The sequence below is a fragment of the Aphelocoma coerulescens genome, chromosome 2, assembly GCF_041296385.1.
Source record: "Aphelocoma coerulescens isolate FSJ_1873_10779 chromosome 2, UR_Acoe_1.0, whole genome shotgun sequence".
Classification (NCBI taxonomy): Eukaryota; Metazoa; Chordata; class Aves; order Passeriformes; family Corvidae; genus Aphelocoma; species Aphelocoma coerulescens.
Window position 1 is genome coordinate 135,630,064 of NC_091015.1, and position 10,833 is coordinate 135,640,896.

The following is a 10,833-nucleotide window of genomic DNA, read 5'->3' on the forward strand; positions in this document are numbered from 1 at the left end:
AGAAGCTAAGACTAGCAATAGCAATAAAAATCAGGTTACTCATCTCTTTTCTTGATCCAACAGGTGACCATTTTCATTGCAAGAAACTTTTCAAGAAAATCTGGTCTTCTACTCTCAAAACTGTTTCCTTCAGTCTGGAGGCAAAACAGCTTCCTCAAAGCTGGCAAGCAGCGAAACTGGAAGTGGGACCACTGTGATCCTTTGGAAGTTTTCAGAAGATAAGACTGTAAATATACCCTTCAAGTGAGCATGTGCTACTATGGTAAAAATCTCAGCAAGCTAACTTCTCCCAGAATTTAAGGAGAGGAGGTTAACCCATACTTGACATAATTGGCTGCTGGCTATCACCAGGGACCTCCCCAAACACCAACAGGGATCTGAGCTCAAAGCTGAGTTCTAACCAGTCTAAAAAGTGCCCCCTCCCATCATTTTAATGGTGACTAAATTAGAAGATTGTGGGGATACAGAAGTATAGTGGAGTCACAATATTAGTAATTAAATATGAAAAAAAAAGAGTGCTATTTACCAGGGAAAAATGTAAATTTCATAATGTGATTTTATTTGGTTAAATATAAATATATTTGTAACATTCTAGTGATGTACTGTACAGATGTGTAGTTGACTAAAGCAAATGCAAGGATGGAGTATGACACAGGTAAACACACTGTGACCCATGGAGTACACATTTAATTACTGGGAAACATTCCAAAAACTACCAGTTTAACAAAAAAAGACCCACAAAACAAAACCCAAACCACAAAACACTTTCTCTTGAGATGAAGTATGAACAAACTTTAGCAGTTACAGACATGGCTGTGACTTTAGTGTTACACTACCACAGATGGCTTTTCAAAATTCATTTTTAAATTAGGAGTTGTGACAGGCAATTTTTTTATTCTAAATATTTTCCAGAACAATGTCTGAGACAGATTCTTACTGAACTCTTGATCTTTTAATGCAAACATACTTTGGATAATGCTGATTGTGACTCAGTGCTGACAATGAGCAGATCCCCTAAATGCATAGCGCTTGACTTTTAATACATATATTAACTATATATGTGTGTTAACTGCACTGCACACAGGTTCCACTTCCTCTCTTCACAGAGTTTGTCATGTACTCCCACCAATTCAATTCCCCCTCTTTCACTGTCCTTTCCTTTTGAGCAAAACCGCCAGCCCAACTCCATGACCTGCTTCTGCAGGACCCTGCCTTGTGCTCTTCGTGCCCCTCAACCAAACTGAACCCCCTGTCTTTCTTTTCTTCTTTTCAGAGGAGAGAGAGAATTCAAGAACTATTGTGAAAAATATGGGCTATGTGTGATCCAAAGATTAGAAATGCAAAATAATAGGTTCTGGCAAAAGACAGGCCTCTTTTCCTATAAATTTTGCTGTTGGTGATAAGAAATGAATGTCAGCAGTGGAAGGAAAAGTGAAGCTCTGGTGGCTCATTAACAGAAGTTATGCTGCTTCAGTTGTCCTGAAAAAATGCAGTGTTAGGTCCTTCCCCACCACATCAGTGATACCCGCATGAGGAAACAGATAACTTTGCACTCCAATCAGAAAAAATCTGTGTCCATATCTATCAAATATATGCCCAAAAAATGGCACTAAAACCTAAACACTTCCTTTATAAGGCCAGCTCTCCAATGGAATGATATCATAAGAAGATGTATTTTGGGGTGAAGGACTGGACATAATTGATGGGAGTTTTTCAGTATTTTCAAAGACTGACAAGTCAATAGCCACGTATTTTGGGTAGGTCAAAACAAACTGTCTAGATAGAGCATGACAGGTGCACTTTTCCTAATGGCTAGAGACCCAGTCTTGGAATCAGAGGATCTGCTTCACTGTGGCTTGTTGCCTAACCTTCCCAAGGTCATTTTTCACTACACTTTACAAATAAAACACATAGTATCCAATTTACTTCCCACATCCACACCAATGTAAACCAGAGGTAGAGTGAGATTAAGTTTACAAAGCTGTGGAGGAAAATCAAACCTGATCTTTGCCCCCAAAGAAGTGGCTGATGGACTTACATGCTTATTTGAACTTGGTCCAGTCATTAAAATACCTCTGATCAGGTTCTTCTGCAAGTAAAATTAGAAAATTTCTTTACAATCTACTACCTTAAATCAGAATTTAAGATCAGTCAAATTTATTATTATTTTGGTGTAATTCTTGGGGAACAAGGTAGGTTGAGCTGGTAACAAGATACATGAAGACTTTGGCCTCCGGGCTGAGCAGCCTGAGCAGAACCCAAGTTGAATAACATTTTTGAAAAGTTGTCTGCAAAGAAAAGAAAACCTGAACTGTCAAACATCCCCTCAAAAACTATGAACAAGCAGACAGCCTCAATCCTACTCCTAAACTGGCAACAACAGGAATCTTCACAGAGACTGGCAGGAGCAGAAATCTCTCTCTCTGAGTTTTTCTAGGTCAAAGCTAAGGTTCAGCAGCTGGAAATCAGTACTGGAAATCTTACACTGCTGCCGACTTTCTAGAAAAAAAAGATTTCATTCAGAAATCTGTCAGCCTGGCACTGTTTATATAACCAGCAATGTCACAACAAAGCCTATACAGAACTTCCTTGTAGTTAGCAAATGGCTTAAACACATTAGTATTACTTCACTGGTGTCAACTGCTAACCTGGAATTAGCACACAACCCAGGAAGACCTTACTCCCATCCAGCATGATGCCACTGGTAAACATAAGTGAGATACAGCAATGTGTGCTCCCTGACAGAAGCACAGTTCAACTACCCCAAGCTATGGCAGAGTAAACAGCCTTACTTGTGCCTTGCAATGCTGCAGATACTCATACACATCCCTCAGTACTGCTCAAGACAGTATTTCATGAAAGAGAGGGGTTACAACAGCAGTACTTTATCTATTCTTTTGTACAGCATAAACTTTTTTTTAGTACGACAGTAGTTGCACAGGGAGCATTCCAAGCATGGCTCGAGAAGCCTACGTCTTGGTATTCACAGAAACAGTTTGCTGGCCGTAAGGCAACACCAGCCAGATACACTGCAGGGAAATTTTTTGCTTGGGTATCACTGACTTGTCAGGTGGGACCCTGAGCACTACAAGCCAAACAGCTTTGCTGCAGGATTCGCCCTCACAGCCAACCCCAAGCAGCCCACACTTCCCCGGGATGGTATGGCTGTGACTTCCAGGCCTGGCTGCGATCAAGATGAACTTTTTCCCACCAGAGACCCGAATACTGGGAAAATGCCATCCACACCATGAGAAGCCGGGACTAGGCAAGTTCACAGCAGTGTCTCTCTGGGTCACCTCAACGACGGCCCCCAAACCCTCGTGCTGGGCGAAGGCCGGTAAACGGCTCCGCTGCCCATCGCTTGGAAGAGATGCCGACATCCATTTTGGAAGTGGGAGAGCCCAGCACTGATGGTAAAGTTTGAGGCCCGGTCCGAAGTTTATGGGCAGCGCAGGATGTGCACAGAGAGGGCTGACTAACACACACGTACAAACACACGGCGGCTGAGCTGTGAGGTCCGCGCCGCTGACCGGGCGAGCAGTGCCGGGCGCCCTCGCCTCTCCGGCGGCGGAGCGGACACTCCGCGTCCCCGGGGCCGCGCACCGCGACAGGGCCGGGCGGGACACAGGACGAGGAGCAAGTTCGGGGTGCACAGAACTCCTTCCCGGGTTCTGGGGCAGGGCAGGCCCGGCGCGGTCCCCGCCGAGCTCGGCCCCGCCGCACGGCCCGGCCGCGGCCCGGCCTTGGCGCAGCGACCGCCGCCGGCACCCGGACCCGGGTGCGGGGAGCTACGGAGAGGATCCAGAGGGGGCTTCCCCGCGGCCCCCGGGGGCGGCAGCGCTGCCCACCTGCGCCCCCGCCCGCCTCCTGCGCCCCTCGTCGGGCGGGGGCCGGCGGCGGACGGGGGCCCCGGGGCGGATGGCGGGGTCGGCGCCGCCGGCCCCCGCCGGAGCGGAGCGGAGCGGAGCGGGCCGGCAGCGCCGTGGCGCAGCAGCGCCCGCACGGCCCCAGGAGGCGGGGGGCGCCGGGGGGCCGGCGGAGCCCTCGCCCGGGAGCCGCCGCGGCGGCGGGAGGAGCGGGAAGCCGGGACGGAGACTGGGACATCGCAGCTGAAGCCGCCCCCTTCCCTCCCTCCCGGTTACCTGCTTCCCAGGAACACTTTGGAGACGCCTCCAACATCGGCAAACACTAAAGAGAACTGACCCCGCCGCCGCGGCGGCCGCCGCCGGCCCCAACCACTGCGCCCCCCCCCCCCCCCCCGCCCTCCCGCCGGCGCCGCCGCCCCGCCCCGCCGCCCCCGCGCCGGGCGTCGCTCCCCGCCGCTCCCCTCGGCCCCCCCTCGCCGTCGCCGCCGCCCCCGCCGCGCCCGCCGCCCCCGGGGCGCTCCCGGAGAGCTCCCGGCGCCGCGCTCCCCCCGCGCTCGCCGCGCGAATGGCCCCGTCCGCGGCCCGGCCCCGGCCCGGCGGCGCGCAGCGCCCCCAGCGGCGGCCCGGCGCCCCGCGCTCATCTTCCCCCGCCGGGCCGGGGCCGCGCCGGGCTTCGCCACACGGCGAGGCCTCGGCACCGCGGAGGAGCAAACGCCGGCCCGGGGAGCGCGGAGAGCGGCAGCGCGGGGGCTGTGCCGGTCCGTGAGCGGGGTTGAGAAGGGCTTGGCGCGTGTGCTCTGCCCCCTCTCGGCTGCTCCCGAGCGCCGCTGTCTGCACGGTTCCTTGCGCACCCAGAGAGAGAGGGCTGCCGGCAGCGAGACTTCAGGCAAGGAAAAAGAAAAAAAGGGCTGGCAGAAATACAGGGAGAGAGGGGCAGCCATCACAGCACTCCAGAGAAGAGGCTTGATTTTATTTCCCCTATCTGGTGTTACTCGTCTCACTCTCGCTTGGACCACTGATTCTCCAACGTGCTTCCCCTTTCACCTTTTGCCTCCCAGAGAGCTGTTTTCAGAGAAGGCAAAAACTCATAAACATGATTTATGTTAAAATTTTCTTCTGTTTAGAATTAAGGCAGATAACTGATGCAGATGCTGGGCGCTGCCTAGAGGGAGGCTGCAGGAACGAAAGCCAGGGAGTGCAGCTGTGGAGGTTCAGCCATGGAGGTTCCACAGTGCATCACTGAAACCTTCCACAGGTGGGCACAAATCCTCCTCCCTCCTTACACAGTGCCAGGGCTCAGCTACATGAAGCCCTGGCTAAATTGCTGTTTCTGTGCCTTTCCAACCAAAACCAACCATCCTTCGGTATTGCCATCATAAAAATATTGATTTTGTTGCCATGTTTCAGGTTTGCACATACCTTACAGAAGGCAGACTAAACAGAAAAAAATTTTTTTAAAGGCAGACACAGAAAAATGCTTAGGTAAAATTGAGATTAAAGTCTGAAGTGTTTCTTCCTTTAATTAGAAATTAATAGATGAATAAAAGGGGATGAAGTAAAAGAAATTAATTTCTGACCATCTTTAACATGAAAAAGATAACATTCAAATCTTTATCTCAAAGTAAGCAAAAGTTTATTGTTCATTAATAAAACAGTTCTGAGTTTAATCCACAATCTATCTAATTTATTTTGTAAAAATCTGTTTTCTTGATTGGCTCAAGTAAAACAAACCAAGAATTTTTAAATCTATGCAAAAGCCAGGTAGAAGCATCAGAACTGAAGCAATCATCTTCCTACCTGATTTGCAAGACAGCGGTAGGTAACAAAATTCCTCAGGCTTAGAAACAAAACTAGATTTTTTGAGGGGGCAAAGATCTACACCTTTTTGCTACACAATTAAGTTTTAGTCATAGGTATGAGAGTTATAACATCTGTTGTTTTTTAAAATTACGTTTGCTATAACTTATAAGTCAGAATCAGAATGAATCTAGAGGTCACATTTCCAGTAGTATCTGCTATTCCACGGGAATTAAAAAAAAAAAAAGATTATTTGATACCAAGAGGTGGATCAGTACTGATCAAAAAAGAAAAAAGATGTAGCCTGACACTGTTCCCAAGCATGGTGTAGGAACACTCTAAAAGCACAGAGCCCAGGTGAATTTTGGTAGTAAGCTTGCATATTGCAGGTAATTTACACACCAAATACATGTCATGACACCTAGTGGCAGAGCTGTATTGTGAGTATCTAAGTGATAGCAAGATTTTATTCATACTAACAGAACATTAATACAAAATTTACAGCTTATTTAAAGACACGTTGGGAACTCAGCATTTGCTATGAGAGTTTTATACATACCCTGTATGGAGCAGTGGTAGTTGTTAATCCTCCCCTTCTCATTCCTCCATTGTTTTGTTTTCTGATTCTGAGATTCCTTACCCCTTAATTTAATTTAAGAACTGAGGACAGAAATACACAGTGTAATACAATTTCTTAGGTCTTCTGATATAATGTAGCAATGGATAATGTTGCAAATACTTTTCATTAGGCTACTACAAATTTTTGTATGAGTAAAGTTCATTCAGATGCTGAACCATGATGATGCTGTCCATAGAAGTTTGGGATGTTTTTTTTTTCTTTCTTTGTTCTTGGGTTTTTTTCTTCATAATTTTATGTCATGTCATTTTTGCTTTACTCACTATTAGTAGTTTGAAGAAAAACCCTACAGTATAGCACATACTTAGCATCAGTGTACCCAGAGAAAAATACATCCAATGAACGTCAGCATCAGATTACGAGGGAGGTTTTGTGAACTTTCTGCAATAGACAGATGTAATTCTAACAAGCCTCTAAAATCTCCAAGCTGTGCTATTATTTCAATACCTAACATTCTTACAACATTGCTATTACTAAACAGCCAAAAGCTTAGTTTAAAAACATATCTTGAGATACATGTATCAACTCAAGTCTGGTATCTTGATACACATTTTGTGGTGCAAATGGAATGTAGCTGGAAGAAAACAGAATACAAAAGAGTATACAAACCTTACCATATATATAGATACATATTTTATAAAACAAAGGTTTATATATTTTATAATAATTTTAAGTCCATGGGTGTATTTTGCTTTTTTAATGTTTCCCGTATGATTTGAGCTTTACATATATGAACAACTAAATTGCATTACTAGTCACTTCTTTAGATTTATTGCACCCTTACGTTTGAGGGTTTTTTCCCTGCTACTGCTGAGATACAGGATAAAGGCTTGTCAGTACCTCCAGTAAAAGCAGCTTAATAAAACCTAAAGACTTGTCAAGTTTTGAAAACAAGATGCATAGTTTGTATATACTCTTTCACTCTACTCCATTATTAAACAACAGGAGTGTCATGACTTGCCCAACAACCTAGTTTCAGTATGCAAGTTGTTTATAGGAGTGATTAATTCAACATGCAGTTTGAAAATAACAAAAAGACACATTAATGCCTAAACGCCTGCACAAATACCTAAGAGTGGGGGAAAGTACAGAGTCATTCTATTTGGTCTGTACACACAAGTGCAGGATACTTGAAGATACTTGGCCTTGTCATTTTCAACCTCAGATTCAGAAAAAAATAAATTCGCACTTTCACACTGACTTGCAAAAAATCAAATTACTTTCATTTTTACAAATACATTTTATTATTAGAATTGTAACTTTAAAGGAAATCATCAAGAAATGAGTTTCCACCCCTCAATACACTTTGGTGTAACAAACCAAAGCAAACCAAAAATGAATCCCCACAGAAAATGCCCAATGATGTATTTAAGAAGCAGAAGATTGACGGAACTGGTTGGAAAGGAGTTCTGAAGGTCTGCTCCACCACCCTCCCTGCCTCCTCAAAGCAGGACCAACTTTAAAGCTGATGGGACTTTGGAATTGGCAGGTTGCTCACTTTCCATTTGAAATTTTCCAAGAGTGGATATTTTACAGCCTCTTCCAGAATTCTGTTTCATAGTTTTATAAAGTTTCTTCATAGCTGTACTATTTATTTGTTAAAGAACTTGGATGATATTTGATACTGAAGTTGAAAGCATAATGAAGCTAATAGAGTGTTCATAATATACCAATAAGAAGTGAATAATGCATTATTTACAGTAGTCAGTCATTCAACTGAATAAAAGCCTCTAATAGCGTAGTACCAGAAGAATGGGTCACTTAATTTTTTAAATAATATTTTTCCAATCATTAAAAGCAAAACCCAGGAGTTTGGGATTATATTTGATTAAAACCCAGTATTATTAATGAACCTAAGTCTGGTCAGACAACTGCTCTCCCCAGTTACAGGTGACTGTGACTATAAAAGTAGATTTTTGACTACAATGCATGGTATACAAATGAATAAACCAATTTATCACTAGATAGTACATGGAATGAGAGGCATGAACAAACCAAGACAAAACAAACTACAAGCAAATACTGTGAAGAGTTTTCTCAGGTAATGGAAGCCATTTACTCTTTATGCTCCAGCAAGGACTCACAAGCAATGAATTTTAACAACTCACACTAACACGCTATCTTTGATGATTCATGTCTAAAATGTGAGTTCCCTAAACCAGATGAATCACACAATCACTTCAAGAATCTAAATTAAGTGAACGAGAACTTGCACTTGTCAGCATATATTGAATTCCATCACTGCTGGTATAAGGACATTGCGAAACCGCTAGGTCCTCATCTCCTTTAAAAAGTATCATTTTTTTAGAACACAACCAAAATGATGTGCTGATTTTGCAATTACCAGCTTACATCTAGGTCTCCTATCATAAAAGTATCAACGCTGTCTCTTTATTAGTTAACCCACAGCCCAAATTCAGATTGCTTTGCAGGTAGCATTGTACTTCCTAGCAATTACTTGCTGCCATTGCTTTCATACATCAGTGCTGGGAATAATAAAGCCATGTGTGAATAAACCCTTTACCCTTCTAATAACGCTAGTGAAACTTTAAAATTATACTGGTAAATTACTTTAAATATTAGGAGTTGTACTGCACATTCAGAAAACCTGACATCACTCATTATCATAGTTCATGTATCCAAAATGGCACAAAGATAGCCCCAAGTTTCTAGTTTTAATTTGCACATTTAATTTGTGACAGCTATTTCCATAATTTTCCATTTATTTTTGACACAAAGTACTGAAAACTTTCTGTACAACCATCCCACCTTCTTAGAACTACAGAAAATGTGATGTTGCCTATTTATGCCTATCTAGTAAATATGTATAGTAACTGCATAAATTTTGTGTATGTATATGCACAGGTACTTAATGCAAGTTCATCACCCATTATGAACATTGGAAACTTGTCAAATATCCTATATGTTTTCCAGATTTAAAAAAAAACCAAAAACACAAAACCAAAAAAATTTGGATTACTTCTATAAAGCACAGAGAATGGTAAAAGAAAACCAAGATAATTCAGGTCAGCCAGGGATTCACATCTCATGACTACAGCAATGAAGACAAATGCAACTACAGTTTCATAAATCAGCAAGAATAACAGAACTAGCAACCTGAAGATCATAGTGTATTGGTTTTCCATTACAAAGGACACAGACATTTAGAAATGGTCCATTTCTGCATTAGTAGGCATTGCTACCTGATGAGACTACACTGGCTTTGCTCAGGAGAGAAGTATGGGAAAGCCAAAGTGTAATTACAGGCCAAGGAAGCAATAGATTCCATAAGATTAAACTCCTGTTTACAAGCCTGGGGTTTTTGGGGGTTTGGCTTTACTGATAGAATTCTGACTACATAAAAGGGCCTTCAAACAAGCCCAAACATGATGCTATTTCCATTGACAGTGTTGTATGAGAGCATCACACCCATCTTGAAATACTTTGGATTCTCATTAGTGCCTCTCAGTGCAGGCACAGATTATAGCACCACTTCAAACATAACCAAAGTGACACCAGTAATGTATCCAGACTGTAAATCAGTGTCCATACTAGTTACATTTATTTGCACAGTCATGCTTGTGAGAGACTGTACCTAATCATAGCTATTGCCACCCTTACAAGTAGCATACTGTAACAGACTAGATCCTAGAGAAAGCAGGGATTAGGCCTTTTACATCTTGAAGTTAAGGCCAGTGTTGGACATGAAAATTAAGTATTTCACTCATCACTAAACACATTCTTGTAGTGACATTAAATTTACCTGATACATATAGAGAGATCAAAGGACACAACTAGTCCAAAGAATTCAATCAGTAGAAAGAGGCTTTCCATTCTGCATAGTTCATTTGCTTCCTATCCTTCTCTATCAAGTTACACTGCTAAACACCTTTTATTGCAGGACAGTAGAACAATTCTGCAACAAGTTGAAAAGGACCTGTATTTCCACCATTTTGTAGAAGTTTAAAAAATTACTTAAGGAAATTGGGCAAGATTATAAATGTATACAGTAAATTAAACCTGTGTTAAATCAGTAATTTCTTAAATTATTATTCTCTTGGAACAAGAACTACCTTAGACTTACATGAAGCCAAACTGCAAGAGCAGAAAAGAGAAATATTCTGTACCCAGCATTCATACAGGAAAATGGGTTCCCCCTCTCCCAGCCCCCCCCCCCCCCAAAAAAAAAGGTTCAGAAGTTACCAGTACTGCAAACATGACTCAGTACATGACATAAAGGGCTTATCGTGTTCAATAGGAATGGTAATAAAGCATTGCCTACATATGCTTCTAAGTATAGAATCTCATTAATGGAAACACTAAAAGCAAGGGCAACTGGCAGCATTGTCACTCAAATTATGTTTATTTTTAGAGGATTACCAATGCTTCCAATCTGCTGTTAGTACTATCTCCTGCCAGCACACACAAGCTTCATTCTCAGTTTGCCGAATTTTTAAGTGACAGCTTGTAGAGCAAGATTCCTGGTACTTCTAGGGACTGTAACAAAACACAGCTTCAAAAGAGGTGGAGTGT

The 10,833-nt window shown here is 43.1% G+C and overlaps 1 protein-coding gene and 1 long non-coding RNA gene across 6 annotated transcripts in view; one reads left to right on the forward strand and one right to left on the reverse strand.

Moving 5' to 3' along the window:
• Positions 1-4,229, reverse strand: part of STAU2 (staufen double-stranded RNA binding protein 2) — a 171,372-nt gene extending 167,143 nt beyond the window's left edge. For 4 of the 5 annotated variants that reach the window (XM_069004942.1, XM_069004938.1, XM_069004941.1 and 1 more), the window contains exon 1: positions 4,143-4,229. The gene's annotated coding sequence lies outside the window, so the exon portion shown is untranslated. Of the gene's footprint in view, positions 1-2,038; positions 2,090-4,142 lie in introns of all 5 variants that reach the window. The other variant, XM_069004939.1, reaches the window with a different exon arrangement.
• A 778-nt stretch (positions 4,230-5,007) lies between these two features.
• LOC138105217 (uncharacterized) lies at positions 5,008-10,476 on the forward strand. Its single transcript, XR_011148420.1, has 2 exons — positions 5,008-5,121; positions 7,650-10,476. It is a non-coding gene; the product is annotated as an uncharacterized lncRNA (long non-coding RNA).
• Positions 10,477-10,833: the final 357 nt, after the last annotated feature.